A 14485-nucleotide genomic window follows, 5' to 3' on the forward strand; every position below is an offset into this window, starting at 1 on the left:
GAGGAGAGACAGTCAGACAGACTCCCACATGCGCCCGACCGGGATCCACCGGGCACGCCCACCAGGGGCGATGCTCTGCCCACCAGGGGGCGATGCTCTGTTGCGACCAGAGCCACTCTAGCGCCTGGGGTAGAGGCCAAGGAGCCATCCCCAGCGCCCAGGCCATCTTTGCTCCAATGGAGCCTTGGCTGTGGGAGGGGAAGAGAGAGACAGAGAGGAAGGAGAGGGGGAGGGGTGGAGAAGCAGATGGGCGCTTCTCCTGTGTGCCCTGGCCGGGAATCGAACCCGGGACTTCTGCACTCCAGGCCGACGCTCTACCACTGAGCCAACCGGCCAGGGCCTAAATTGTCAATTTGATGCCACATTACCCCTAAATATTTCTGAGTGTTTTTCTAGAAATAAGAATATTATCCTATGTAACCATAAAATAACAGCAAAACTCCAGAGATTAACATTGGTATACTACTACCATCTAGTAATATGTAGTCCCCATTCAAGTTTTGTTGATTGTTCCTTTATAACAAAGTCATCTGATTCACAGTCAGGTATTACAATTAGTTGTCGTGTCTCTTTAGTCTCCTAGATACTGGAAATGTGTTCAGCCTTTTCTTGATCTGTGGGCTTAACACTCTGGGGGAATACAGTCCCATTATTTTGCAGCATGCCCCTCAATTTGGTTTTAATTAATGTTTTCTCAAAATTGGATTTTTTTATTATGAATTTTTAGCAAGAAGAATACGGAACTGATGCTGAATTCTTTGCTTTGCATCCTTCCAGGTGGTGCATATTTTAAATGTGTCCCATTACTGATGATGTTTACTTTGACCATTTGATTAAGGTCTTGCCTGCCAGAATTCTTCATTGTAAAATTATTCTTGCCCCCTTTGTAATTGATAATTATTTTGTAAGATGGTACTTTAAGAGTATAATATGTATATATAGCATAATATATATATATTTATTCATTTAGATCAGCATGGACTTGTGATTCTTATTTTATTCATTTGATTATAATCCAATGTTATAATTATTTATGTTGATTTTCAAGTTGTCTCTGACTTGGCAAATGGCAGCCTATTCAAGCTGGCTTCTGTGTCCTTTTGACATTTCTATTTTATTCTTTGAACATTTTTTTTTATGGTACAACAAAATATTCTAGACTTACCTTGTACTTTCATTGTATCAGCCCTGGAATCAGGCATTTCTCCAAGGAAACCTGATTTCCTTTCCTGAAAAATGGTTATTGAGAAGCCAAGACCTGGGGGTTAGGTGTATTCATTGCTGTTGGGATGTGCTGGTCAGTAGAGAGCATATGCTCATACACACATACAGACATTAACATCTAGAATTCTTTCTATACTTACCTATATATGTTGAAAACCATGAGTTCATACTGATACTGATCTACACCTAGTTCCAACCCAATGCCTTTTCATATTGTTCTCTAATAGGAGAAATCAGGCTTGCATTATCTTTAAACTATTTGCTTATTTAATCAATTTTATATGCAATTGTACTTCATTGAATGATGGTCCCCCAAAAGATATGTTCACATATTAACCCCTAGAACCTGTGAATATGACCTTATTTGAAAAAAAAAAAAAGAGGTTTTGCACATGTAATTAAGTTAAAGCTCTCAAAATGAGATCATCTTGGATTATCTGGGTGGACCCTAAATTCAATAACAGGTGTTTTTTCATTTGTTTGTTCATTTGTTTGTTTGTTTTATTCAGTGAGAAGAGGGGAGGCAGAGAGACAGACTGCTGCATGCACCATGACTGGGATCCACCCTGAAAGCCCACTAGGGGGCGAGGTTCTCACCATCTGGGTCATTGCTCCATTGCTCAGCAATCAAGCTCTTCTTAGCACCTGAGGTGGAAGCCATGGAAGCCATCCTTAGCACGTGGGGCCAACTTGCTCCAATCAAACTATGGCTGCAGGAGGGGAAGAGAGAGACAAAGAGAAAGAGAAGCAAGAAGGGGAGGGATGGAGAAGCAGATAGACCCTTCTCCTGTGTGCCCTGACCAGAAATTGAACCGGTGACATCCACATGCCAGGTCAATGCTTTACCACTGAGACAAATGATCAGGGCAGTAACAGGTGTTTTTTTTTTTTTTTTTTTTTTTTTTTTTTATATATTTTATTTATTCATTTTTAGAGAGGAGAGAGAGAGAGACAGAGAGAAAGAAGGGGGGAGGAGCTGGAAGCATCAACTCCCATATGTGCCTTGACCAGGTAAGCCCAGGGTTTCAAACCGGCGACCTCAGCATTTCCAGGTCGACGCTTTATCCACTGCGCCACCACAGGTCAGGCCAGTAACAGGTGTTTTGACAAGACTCACACACAGGGGAGGGACACAAGGAGAAGAGGGGAAGGTCACATAAAGACAGAGGCTTGTGGGGGTTCTGCAGCCACAAGCCAAGGAATACCTATAGTCACCTGAATATGGAAGAAAGAGACAAGAAAGGATTCTGCCTTAGCGCCTTCAGATGTAGCTCTGTCCTGGAGAAACCTTGATTTGAGACTTCTACTTTTCATATCTGAGAGAATAGATTAATATTAAGATACCATATTGGTGGTAATTAGTTCCAGCAGCCTTAGGAGTAGCATACCTCCACTGCTACCCCATCTCTTGCCAGTGCCCTTCTTTCTCTGCTCCAGCTCTGATCCCTTCATTGTGGGCCTCTCCTACCCTCTTCACGGAAGCCCTTCTCACCCTTCTAGAGCTCCAACACCCCACACACCAGGAAGCACTCTGTATACATGCACTTCTCCTACTGTTGCTGGAAAAAATTTAAATTGAATTTTAGATAAACTACAAATAACCCTTGCAAGATTTGAGATATATTTGTACTAAAAACTATTCATTGTTTATCTGAAATTCAAATGTAACTGCGTGTCATGTTTTATTGGCTTTCTTGTGGGGGAGGACTAAATTTATCAATTCCACCTCCTTGCTCTACGTCAGCTAGGACCTCCACCCAACCAACCAGGCGCTTCTCTGTAGGATGACCTCTGTACTCCCCTGGGGCTCTGATCTTCATACTGAGCTGTCTCTCTGATGGCACCCTTTTCTCTCTGCTCAGACTCTTTTAACCCACACTAGGCCATCATGGCTCCTCACTCTGCCCTCTACTACCACAGACACATCCCTACTTTGACCCACCTAATGACTACAGGACTAAATTATTTAGGAATAAAAAGGAAGAAAAGAAAATAAAAAAAGAAGAGGAAAGGAAAGAAGTCAGATAAGTGTGATTTATATTCTCCCTGTGATATAATGGTTTTTAGGTGAAGAAATGGCTTGTATTCATCAGGGTTCCCCAATAGAAAAATAAAACCAATAGGATATAAATAGATATAAATCTATAGATATGAAGAGATTTATTATAGGAATTGGCTCACACAGTATAAAAGTTGAGAAGTCCCACAATCTGCCTCCATATAGTGGAGAACCAGGAAAATGGATGCTGTAATTCAATCTGAGTCTGATGGCCTTCAAGCTGGGGTGGAGGATGAGGCTGGTGTAAGTCCTGGATATCCAAGAACTAGAAGCTCTGATATCTGACAGCAAGAGAAATGGCTGTCCCAGTTCAAGAAGAGAGAGCCAAGAATTTGCCCTCTGTTTACCTTTTTTGTCTTATTTGACCCCTCAATAGATTGTATAATGCCCACACACATTGGTGAAGGAAAAACTCTTTTACTCGGTCTACTGAATTAAATTTGATCTCCTGCTGGGACACCCTTACAGACACATCTAGAGGTAATGTTTTACCAACTACCTGGGCATCCCTTAGCCCAGTCAAGTTAACACATAAAATTAACCGTTACATGGTTTATATGAGGAATTCATAGCCCTTTGTCAGTCGTGAAATGGAAAATAATTTTTTCTGTCTACTTTGTCTCTGCCACAAGTATTTTCATCTTTGTATCTTGGACTTGTTGCTCAGTCATGTCCCCTTGCTGTTAGGCTGAAGCAATAGGAAAACAACGTGTGGCATTTTTTTTTTTTTTTTTTCATTTTTCTGAAGCTGGAAACAGGGAAAGACAGTCAGACAGACTCCCGCATGCGCCCGACCGGGATCCACCCGGCACGCCCACCAGGGGCGGTGCTCTGCCCCCCAGGGGGCGATGCTCTGCCCATCCTGGGCGTCGCCATATTGCGACCAGAGCCACTCTAGCGCCTGAGGCAGAGGCCACAGAGCCATGCCCAGCTCCTGGGCCATCTTTGCTCCAATGGAGCCTTGGCTGCGGGAGGGGAAGAGAGAGACAGTGAGGAAAGCGCGGCGGAGGGGTGGAGAAGCAAATGGGCGCTTCTCCTATGTGCCCTGGCCGGGAATCGAACCCGGGTCCTCCGCACGCTAGGCCGACGCTCTACCGCTGAGCCAACCGGCCAGGGCTAACGTGTGGCTTTTAATTACCGAGTCCGCCCTTTTAACTTATCTGAATAACTTTTATAAAGTTACAAGGCAAAAATGAAAAGTCAGGCCAAGTTTTGACCTAAAATAATAATGAAAAATTAGGATCTCTAATTTAGGGAATCAGCTTGGTGTCCACAGTGCATTCTAATTATGTTTTTAAATTTACTCTCAAGCCAACTATGACTATAAATTGAAGCACGATGTTTCGAGGGCAAATTTCTGACCAAATAAACCACAAATCCAAGTAAGCTAGTGAAAGCATAACATGATGTTTTCAGTTTTTTGGGGGTTTTTTTGTATTTTTCTGAAGCTGGAAACGGGGAGAGACAGACAGACTCGCCCATGCGCCTGACCGGGATCCACCGGGCACGCCCACCAGGGGCGACGCTCTGCCCACCAGGGGGCGATGCTCTGCCCCTCCAGGGCGTCGCTCTGCCACGACCAGAGCCACTCCAGCGCCTGGGGCAGAGGCCAAGGAGCCATCCCCAGCGCCCGGGCCATCTTTGCTCCAATGGAACCTTGGCTGCAGGAGGGGAAGAGAGAGACAGAGAGGAAGGAGGGGAGGGGTGGAGAAGCAAATAGGCGCTTCTCCTGTGTGCCCTGGCCGGGAATCCAACCCGGGTCCCCCACACGCCAGGCCGATGCTCTACCGCTGAGCCAACTGGCCAGGGCCTGTTTTCAGTTTTTATAGATGCAGGAAACAATAAATGACAAGGAGTATTTTGCAATCAAGCAGTTTTAAACTTTAAGAAAACCCCCATATAGTATTAGTAGTTACATTACAGCTATGCCAATGTAATAAATTCAGATATATTTTATAGTTTAGATTACAAGGGTAGTCAACCTTTGTATACCTACCGCCCACTTTTGTATCTCTGTTAGTAGTAAAATTTTCTAACCACCAACTGGTTCACGGTAATGGTGATTTATAAAGTAGAGAAGTAACTTTACTTTATAAAATTTATAAAGCAGAGTTACAACAAGTTAAAGTATATAATAATAATTATTTACCAAGTACTTTATGTTGGATTTTTGCTAAGTTTGGCAGAATAAATCTTTATAAAACAACTTACTATAGTTAAATCTATCTTTTTATTTATACTTTGGTTGCTCTGCTACTGCCCACCATGAAAGCTGGAAGCTCACTAGTGGGCGGTAGGGACCAGGTTGACTACCACTGGTTTAAAATATTGTTCCATCACAAGTGTGGTACAAAGTCATGACTGTCTTTCTGAAGATTTGTCATAGTCATTTCTATTATTCCTGCATGAATCGCACTCTTTCATTTCATGACTTAGAAGATTGTGGCCAATGGTCAACACAAGGCAAAGTGATAAATGTGCCAGTGGCTCATGTGAAAGTCCATGTAGACTCATTTCAGGTTTACAGGGGAAGGTTTATGGTAATAAGGCAGTGATAAGTTGAGAATTTCAGTAGTGGTTGAGTTGAAACATGGAAGAATTGGAATAAGAGTGTTAGACCCACTTATTGAGCTAAAAGAAGAAAATTTTAATTTATTTTTTTTTGTATTTTTCCAAAGTGAGAAGTGGGGAGGCAGACAGACAGACTCCTGCATTCACCCAACCAAGATCCATCTGGCATGCCCACTAAGGGGCGATGCTCTGCCCATTTGTGGCATTGTTCCTTTGTGACCGCTGCTATTCTAGCACCTGAAGCAGAGGCCATGGAGCCATCTTAAGCACCCGGGCCAACTTTGCTCTAATGGAGCCTTGGCTGTGGGAGGGGAAGAGAGAGACAGAGAAAAAGGAGTGGGGGAGGGGGGAGAAACAGATGGCCTCTTCTCCTGTGTGCCCTGACTTATACACACAGGGCCGACGCTCTACCGCTGAGCTAACCAGCCAGAGCCTAGAGAAGGAAATTTTAGAGAGAACCACTAAATCAAGATCCTGTTTTGAAAAAGGGAAACTTGAATCAAGGAAGGTTTCAGATCAGTGCTAGCCTGGATGCTCCAGGTGTGCCTAGTGGACACCTGCAGGCCTTTGGCACTGGGAAGCTTCTGATATGAAATGAGTAATAACTCCCTCTTTTTTCCTTAGATGACTTTCAAAGCCATTGAGGTGACAAGTAACCAAAAAAAAAAAAAAAACTTACAAAAATATGATGATGTCCTACAAAGCAAGAAACAAATTTAAAGTTTTCTAAAGATTATTCCTAACATTACTTTCTGTTGAGGAAAACTCATTTTAGCAATGCAGATAAAAATCAGAACTTACCAATCAATTAACCCTAGGTTTTGCTTATCTGTATCCAGCCCCTCCCCACCTTAAATATTTCAACACTAATATGGAGACTGTGTGTGCAAATGCCAGCAATCTTGGAAACATGAGTGACCATCATCATGGAGAAGAGGCACAGGCAAGAGATGCCCTATTAAGGTAGGTTTTATGTTCCCTTACTGGGAAAATCTTTACATAGACTCAAAACTGGACTTGTGGTAACTAGGAAACCATAGCATGTACTTTACAAATTGTTATTTTTTGTTGTCAATGTTCAGGGTTTCATGAAGAGGAGCCACAAAGGAATGAGGCAGCAACCATACTGCAAGTGGAGGACCCCAGTCTCTCCAGGATTGAGGTGACTTGGAGAGATCAGTTATCCAATTTATTAAGCAGAAATATGACATCTTGCATAAGAAACTAACAAGCAGAATATAGTGTACAATTTTATTATTTAGTTTTGCAAAACTGATTAGATTTTACTTGCCCTTTCTGAGACATAACACCACACCATCTGCTGTCTGATTCCTGACCTGCAGAAAGCTCCAGTTGGGCCAAGTACCCATGTCCTTGGGCCTTCCCTGGACACAACTGCTTTCAGTCACAAATGCTTGACCTCAACTTTCACTTCCTCAAGATAGGAACAGAAAGTCACTCGGTGCTTTGGCTTTCCTCCAACAATTTTTGAATGAAACTGCACTTCAGAATTAATCAAAATAAAAATCTTGGAAAAGATACAGAAAGTAAATCTAGTTTTCTGTTTGTTGTTATAAAGCATGGTGCTTACTTTTCTTCTTTTTAAGAGAAGGGAGCTATAGAAACAGACTCTGGCAGGTGCCCCAACCAGGATCTACCCAGCAGCCCCTGTCTGGGGCTGATGCTCAAATCAACAGAGCTATCCTCAGCACCTGAGGCCAAAGATTGGACTATCTAAGCTATTCTTAGCGTCCAGGGCCATCGCTGGAACCAATTGAGCCATTGGCTGCAGGAGGAGTAGAGAGGGAGAAAGGGGACAGAGGGGGGAGAAACTGGGAATTGAACCCAGGACATTCATATGCCAGGCTGACACTCTATCCACTGAGCAAACCAGCCAGGGCCTTTTTTATTTTTATTTTTGAGAGAAAGAGACTAGAAATTGAGGAGAGAGAGAGAGATGCAAAGCATCATTTCATAGTTGCATCACTTTAGCTGTTTATTGATTGTTTCTCATATGTACCTTGACCATGGAGCTCCAGCCGAGCCAGTGACCCCTTGCTCAAGCCAGCAACCTTAGGTTCAAGCCAGCAACGTTAGGACTGTGTTGATGATCCCGTGCTCAACCTGGCAATCTTGCAGTTTTGAACCTGGGACCTCAGAGTCCCAGGTAGACACTTTATCCACTGTTACACCACTCTTCAGGCTTTTTTGTTGCAATAGTAAATGGGATTGCTTTTTTTTAACTTCTCTTTCTGTTATTTCATTATTGGTGTATAAAAATCCTACCAATTTCTGAATATTAATTTTGTATCCTGCTATTTCACTGAATTCACTTATCAGTTCTAGTAGTTTTTTGGTAGTCTTTAGGGTTTTCTATATACAGTATCGTATCATCTACAAATAATGACAGTTTTACTTCCTCCTTTCTAATTTGGATGCCTTTTATTTCTTCTTGTCTGATTACTATGGCCAGAATTTCCAGTACTATATTGAATAAGATTGGTGAAGGTGGACATCTTATCTTCTTTTTGATCCTAAGAGAAATACTAAAAAAAATAAAAATTAAAAAAAAAAAGAAATACTTTTAGTTTTGTCTGTTGAGTATGATGTTGGCTGTGGGTTTGTTATATGTAGCCTTTATTATGTTGAGGTATGTTCCCTCTAGTCTCACTTTGCTGAGAGTTTTTATCATAAACGGGTGCTGCACTTTATCAAATGCTTTTTCTGCATCTATTGATATGATCATGTGATTTTTATTGTTCATTTTGTTTATGTGATGTACTACATGTATTGATTTGCAAATATTGTACCAACCTTATATCCCCAGAATAAATCCCACTTGATCATGTAGTATGATCTTTTAAACTTTGATTGCTGGCCCTGGCCGGTTGGCTCAGTGATAGAGCATCGGCCTAGCGTGCAGGTGTCCCGGGTTCGATTCCCAGCTAGGGCACACAAGAGAAGCGCCCATCTGCTTCTCCACCCCTCCCCCTCTCTTTCCTCTCTGTCTCTCTCTTCCCCTGCCGCAGCCAAGGCTCCATTGGAGCAAAGATGGCCCGGGCGCTGAGGATGGCTCTGTGGCCTCTGCCTCAGGTGCTAGAATGGCTCTGATTGCTGCAGAGTGACGCCCCAAGATGGGCAGAGCATCGCCTCCTGGTGGGCATGCCGGGTGGATCCCAGTCGGGTGCATGCGGGAGTCTGTCTGACTACCTCCCCGTTTCCAACTTTGGAAAAATACAAAAAAAAACAAAACAAACAAAAAAAAAACTTTGATTGCTGGATCTCATTTTATTAATATTTTGTTGAGGATTTTAACAGCTATGTTCATCAGGGATATTGACCTACAATTTTCTTTCTTTGTAGCATCTTTATCTGGTTTTGGAATAAGGATAATACTTGCCTCATAAAATGAGTTTATATGTCTTCCCTCTTCTTGAAATTTTTGGAATACTTTGAGAATAATAGGTGTTAGTTCTTCTTTGAATGTTTGGTAAAATCCACCTGTGCAGCCATCTGGTCCAGGATTTTAGTTTGCTGGAAGTTTTTTTTTTGTTTTTGTTTTTGTTTTTACAGGGACAGAGAGAGAGAGTCAGAGAGAGGGATAGATAGGGATAGACAGACAGGAATGAAGAGAGATGAGAAGCATCAATCATCAGTTTCTCCTTATGAGACCTTAGTTGTTCATTGATTGCTTTCTCATATGTGCCTTGACTGGGGCCTTCAGCAGACCGAGTGACCCCTTGCTCGAGCCAGCGACCTTGGGTCCAAGCTGGTGAGCTTTTTGCTCAACCCAGATGAGCCTGCGCTCAAGCTGGCAACCTCGGAATCTTGAACCTGGGTCCTCCGCATCCCAGTCCGATGCTCTATCCACTGCGCCACCGCCTGGTCAGGCTGCTGGAAGTTTTTGATTACTGCTTAAATTCATTCGTTGTAATTGATCTATTCAGATTTTCTGATTCTTCATGATTCAGTTTTGGGAAATTATATGTTTCTAGAAATTTAACCACTTCATCCAGATTGTCCAATTTGTTGGCATATAGTTGTTCATAGTATTTTCTTACTGTCCTATGTATTTTTGTAACATCAGTCGTTACTTCTCTTCTATTTCTAATTTTATTTATTTGGATTCTCTCTTTTTTTTTTTTTTACAGAGACAGAGAGAGAGTCAGAGAGAGGGATAGATAGGGACAGACAGGAATGGAGAGAGATGAGAAGCATCAATCATCAGTTTTTCGTTGTGGCATTTTAGTTGTTCATTGATTGCTTTCTCATATGTGCCTTGACTGGGGGCCTTCAGCAGACTGAGTAACCCCTTGCTCAAGCCAGCAACCTTGGGTCCAAGCTGGTGAGCTTTGCTCAAACCAGATGAGCCCGCGCTCAAGCTGGCGACCTCGGGGTCTCGAACCTGGGTCCTCCGCATCCCAGTCCAACGCTCTATCCACTGCACCACCGCCTGGTCAGGCGGTTCTCTCTCTTTTTAAAAATTGTTTTAATTTATTGACTTGGGAGGGAGGGAGAGAAAGAAACACTGATTTTTTTTGTTCCATTAATTATGCCTTCATTGGTTGAGTCTTGTATGTGCCCTGACTTGGGATCGAACCTGCAATCTTGGTGTCCTGGAATGACACTCTAACCAATTGAGCTAGCCAACAGGGCCTCTTTTATTCTTGATGCATCTGGTTAAAGGTTTTTTTTTTTTTTTTTTATCTTGTTTACCTCTTCAAAGAATCAGCTCTTTGTTTCATTGATCTTTCATATTTTTTTAGTCTCTATGTCATTGATTTCTGCTCTAATTTTTATTAGTTCCCTCCTTCTACTTGCTCTGGGCTTTGTTTGTTGTCCTTTTCCCAGTTCTTTTAGATATAAGATTAGATTATTTATTGGAGATTTTTCCTGCTTCTTGTGATAGGCCTGTAATGCTATGAATCTTCCTCTTGGGATTGCTTTCACTGTGTCCCATGGAGTTTGGGTTGTTGTGTATTTGTTTTCATTTGTCTCCAGTACATTTTTATTTCTTCCTTGATCTCATTGTTAACCCATTCATTATTTAGTAACATGTCATTTAGCTTCCATGTGTTTGTTTTTTATTATTATTGTAATTGACTTTTAATTTCATACCATTCTGGTCAGAGAAGATGGCTGATATGATTCAATCTTCTTGAATGTATTGACTTATCTTGTGTCCTAATATGTGGTCTATCTTATAGAATGTTCCATGTGCACTTGAAAAGAATGTATATTCTGCTGCTTTGGGATGAAATGTTCTGTAAATATAAATTACATCCATCCAGTCCAGTGTATAGTGTAAAGTTGCTGCTGCCTTGTTGATATTTTGTCTAGAAGTTCCATCCATTGATCAATGGGGTGGCAAAATTCCCTACTATGAGTGCATTGCTGTCAATCTCTCCCTTGATGACCATCAAGATTTTCATTTTTTTTTAATGTACAGAATAATTAACTTTATTGAAAGTATCTCTAACAAATTAGAGAATTATAAGAAAAAGTTCATACTTTAAAATGTATAGCAATTCTATTTATATATAATTTTTCACTTTTATTGACTCAACCAAAATTTTACTCACTTTATTATATCCCAGGAATTGGTTATATTTAGGGTAAAAACATCTAAGCAGTTTAGGAGTTTTTTCTATGAGAGAGAGAGAGAGAGAGAGAGACAGGAAGGAGAGAGATGAGAAGCATCAACTCATAGTTGTGGCACTTTAGTTGTTCATTGATTGCTTCTCATACATGCCTTGTCTGGGGGGGGGGCTCCAGTTGAGCCAGAGATCTTGGGTTCAAGTCAGCAACTTTGGGCTTCAAGCCAGTGACTTTTGAGCTCGAGTCAGCGACCATGGGATTATGCCAATGATCCCACGCTCAAGCCGACAACCCTGCATTCAAGCTGGTGAACCTGTGCTCAAGCTGGATGAGCCCATGCTGAAGCCAGTAAGACAACCTCAGGGTTTCAAACCTGGAACTTCAGTATCTCAAGCTGACACTCTATCCACTGTGACGCCACCAGTTGGTGAAGCAGTTTAACATTTTGTTTTTATGTCATGGAAACAAAGTCTGAGCCAACTTTTAACCACTGGTGACACCAGCAGGTAGACTACCAGCAATAATGCAATTAGAAAATTTTATTAAAACAATATTAGTCATCTTTTGCCCACATTTACATCCTTAAATTGTAAAAACAGGTTGGTCAGTAATGAACAAATTTTCAGATGGTGTTAAGACTGAGACCCATGTTCACATGAATGGCCTCAATATCAATAAGACATTTTTAAAATAAGGAAAGAGCCCTGGCCGGTTGGCTCAGTGGTAGAGCATCGGCCTGGCGTGCAGGGGACCCGGGTTCGATTCCCGGCCAGGGCACATAGGAGAAGCGCCCATTTGCTTCTCCACCCCCCCTCCTTCCTCTCTGTCTCTCTCTTCCCCTCCCGCAGCCAAGGCTCCATTGAAGCAAAGATGGCCCTGGGCGCTGGGGATGACTCCTTGGCCTCTGCCCCAGGCGCTAGAATGGCTCTGGTCGCGGCAGAGCGAAGCCCTGGAGGGGCAGAGCATCGCCCCCTGATGGGCAGAGCGTCGCCCCTGGTGGGCGTGCCGGGTGGATCCCGGTCGGTCGGGCGCATGCAAGAGTCTGTCTGACTGTCTCTCCCCATTTCCAGCTTCAGAAAAATACAAAAAAAAAAAAAAAAGAAATCATTGAAGAGGTCCAAGCACACACATTTTTTGGCTCCTGTGACTAACCAGATGGGCACTTGTATGGGGATGGTCAGGACTCTGAATCTCAGGATTGTTAGAAGCAGTACGAGAATAAAGGTGAAAGACCTAAGAAAATGCTCACAAGGAAAGGGGCACAGCTGAGATTGTCACTCAGAGTGGCAATGCTCTCTTCTGCCAGAACAAGCCAGCAGGAGAGCCAGTGTGCCTGTGTCTCAGCTACTCAAAGCCATACCTTGTCCCAGAGTATGGCTTGGGCTCCAGCTGACAGAACATAAACCCATGGACAAAAGAGGTGACTACTGAGTGGCTGTAACAGAGTTTGATCGGACACCATTCTAGAGAATAGCTAAGTGATATTTTACTTTCTGAACCTTTCCTCATAAGCACACACACAAGTGTTCACAGCCTTAGAAAGAATGCTGGGCAGAAGGGAGAGAGACAGTAAAAGTTCACACTTCGGCCTGACCTGTGGTGGCACAGTGGGTAAAAGCGTTGACCTGGAACACTGAGGTCGCCGGTTCGAAACCGCAGGCTTGCCTGGTCAAGGCAAATATGGGAGTTGATACTTCCTGCTCCTCCCTCTGTTCTTTCTATCTCTTTCTCTCTCTGTGTCTCCTCTCTCTAAAAAAAAATGAATAAATAAAATTTAAAAAAAAAAGAAAAAAATAGTTCACACTTCCCCACAAGTGACACCATCCCACCAGACAGAAATCCACATGCCACAAGGACACAGAGGCTCTCGTGTTCCACTGTCACTGTCAGTTCTGCTATTCTGCATTCTGGATGGTAACCCTAATGTACTCTTCCAGTCCCAATAGGTTTTGGTAAAAATTTTCAGCAGTATCTTCATCAAGGTTCACCTTTTGGGTCAGTATATAATTGCTTCAGAAGCCTGTGCTGGCACCCAGATGTTTGGTCAGAGGGTTGAGACACTCAGGCTTTTGGTGGAAGAATCACACCAGGGCCTCAGCTTTGTTGTGCAGTGTCAAAGTGGAAGCCTTTGCAAAGAAGTGAAGCAGCAGTTGATTGGCATTATCAGTGTCCATACAAAGGGGGGTAGAACTCCATAAGTCAGGTTGGTCAGCAGGTCCCTGGGCACACCACACTGGAGAACAGGCCCACTGGTTGAAGTTTCTGTCCAAGGACACACTCAGAAGGTCAAGGAAGAGCGATAGGGCTCCTGGCCTCTCCTGTGCTGGAAGTCCTTCAAGCTGAAATTAGACTTCCTTACATTGCGAGATGATGTCCAGATAAGCCAAGATGGACTGTCACTGTGACTGAGGAGAGGTTCCAGTTCTTGATTCAAGAGAAAGTGGCCAAAGACATTGGTTGCAAAGACCTCCTGGAGCCTGTCAGCAGTGACCCTGTCATCTTGGGTCAGTAGTCCTTTAAAATGAAAAAGTTGGAAGAAAAGTGTTTTGATATTCAGGTGTGGGCTAGGCATAATCCCAGTGTTCAGATACACATAGTTCAACTTCTGAAACTTGGTTGGATGGATGGGTGGCTAGCAATGCAATGTGGAAGGCCATGGCTGCACCAGAGTCCTGCATGCCAAGCACAGGCACATCCTGTGATTCTCCTGCAGCAGCTGCTGGCAGAGCACCCAGCCAATGCCACTGCTCGCTCAGTCACCAGAACCACCTTTTGCATCACCCAAGATTTTTCTTATATATTTAGATGCTTCTATGTTGGGTACATATATATATTTACAAGGTTATATCCCTTTTTGTATTGATCCCTTTAGTATTACATAATGTCCTTTGTCTCTTCTTATGGTCTTTGATTTGAAGACTATTTTGCCTGTTGAGTATTGCTATCCCCAATTTTTTAAATGTCCATTTGTATGGGATATATATATTTAGAGAGAGAAAAACAGACAGACAGGAAGGAAAAGAGATGAGAAGC

The 14485-nt window shown here is 42.8% G+C and overlaps 1 non-coding gene and 1 pseudogene across 1 annotated transcript; both read right to left on the reverse strand.

The window, feature by feature from the left end:
* Positions 1-264: 264 nt before the first annotated feature.
* Positions 265-340, reverse strand: TRNAS-GGA (transfer RNA serine (anticodon GGA)). Its single transcript has one exon. It is a non-coding gene; the product is annotated as a tRNA-Ser (tRNA).
* A 13007-nt stretch (positions 341-13347) lies between these two features.
* On the reverse strand, positions 13348-14230 carry LOC136323364 (3-keto-steroid reductase/17-beta-hydroxysteroid dehydrogenase 7 pseudogene; annotated as a pseudogene).
* Between the last annotated feature and the right edge of the window lie 255 nt (positions 14231-14485).

This window comes from Saccopteryx bilineata, chromosome 2, assembly GCF_036850765.1.
Source record: "Saccopteryx bilineata isolate mSacBil1 chromosome 2, mSacBil1_pri_phased_curated, whole genome shotgun sequence".
Taxonomy (NCBI): Eukaryota; Metazoa; Chordata; class Mammalia; order Chiroptera; family Emballonuridae; genus Saccopteryx; species Saccopteryx bilineata.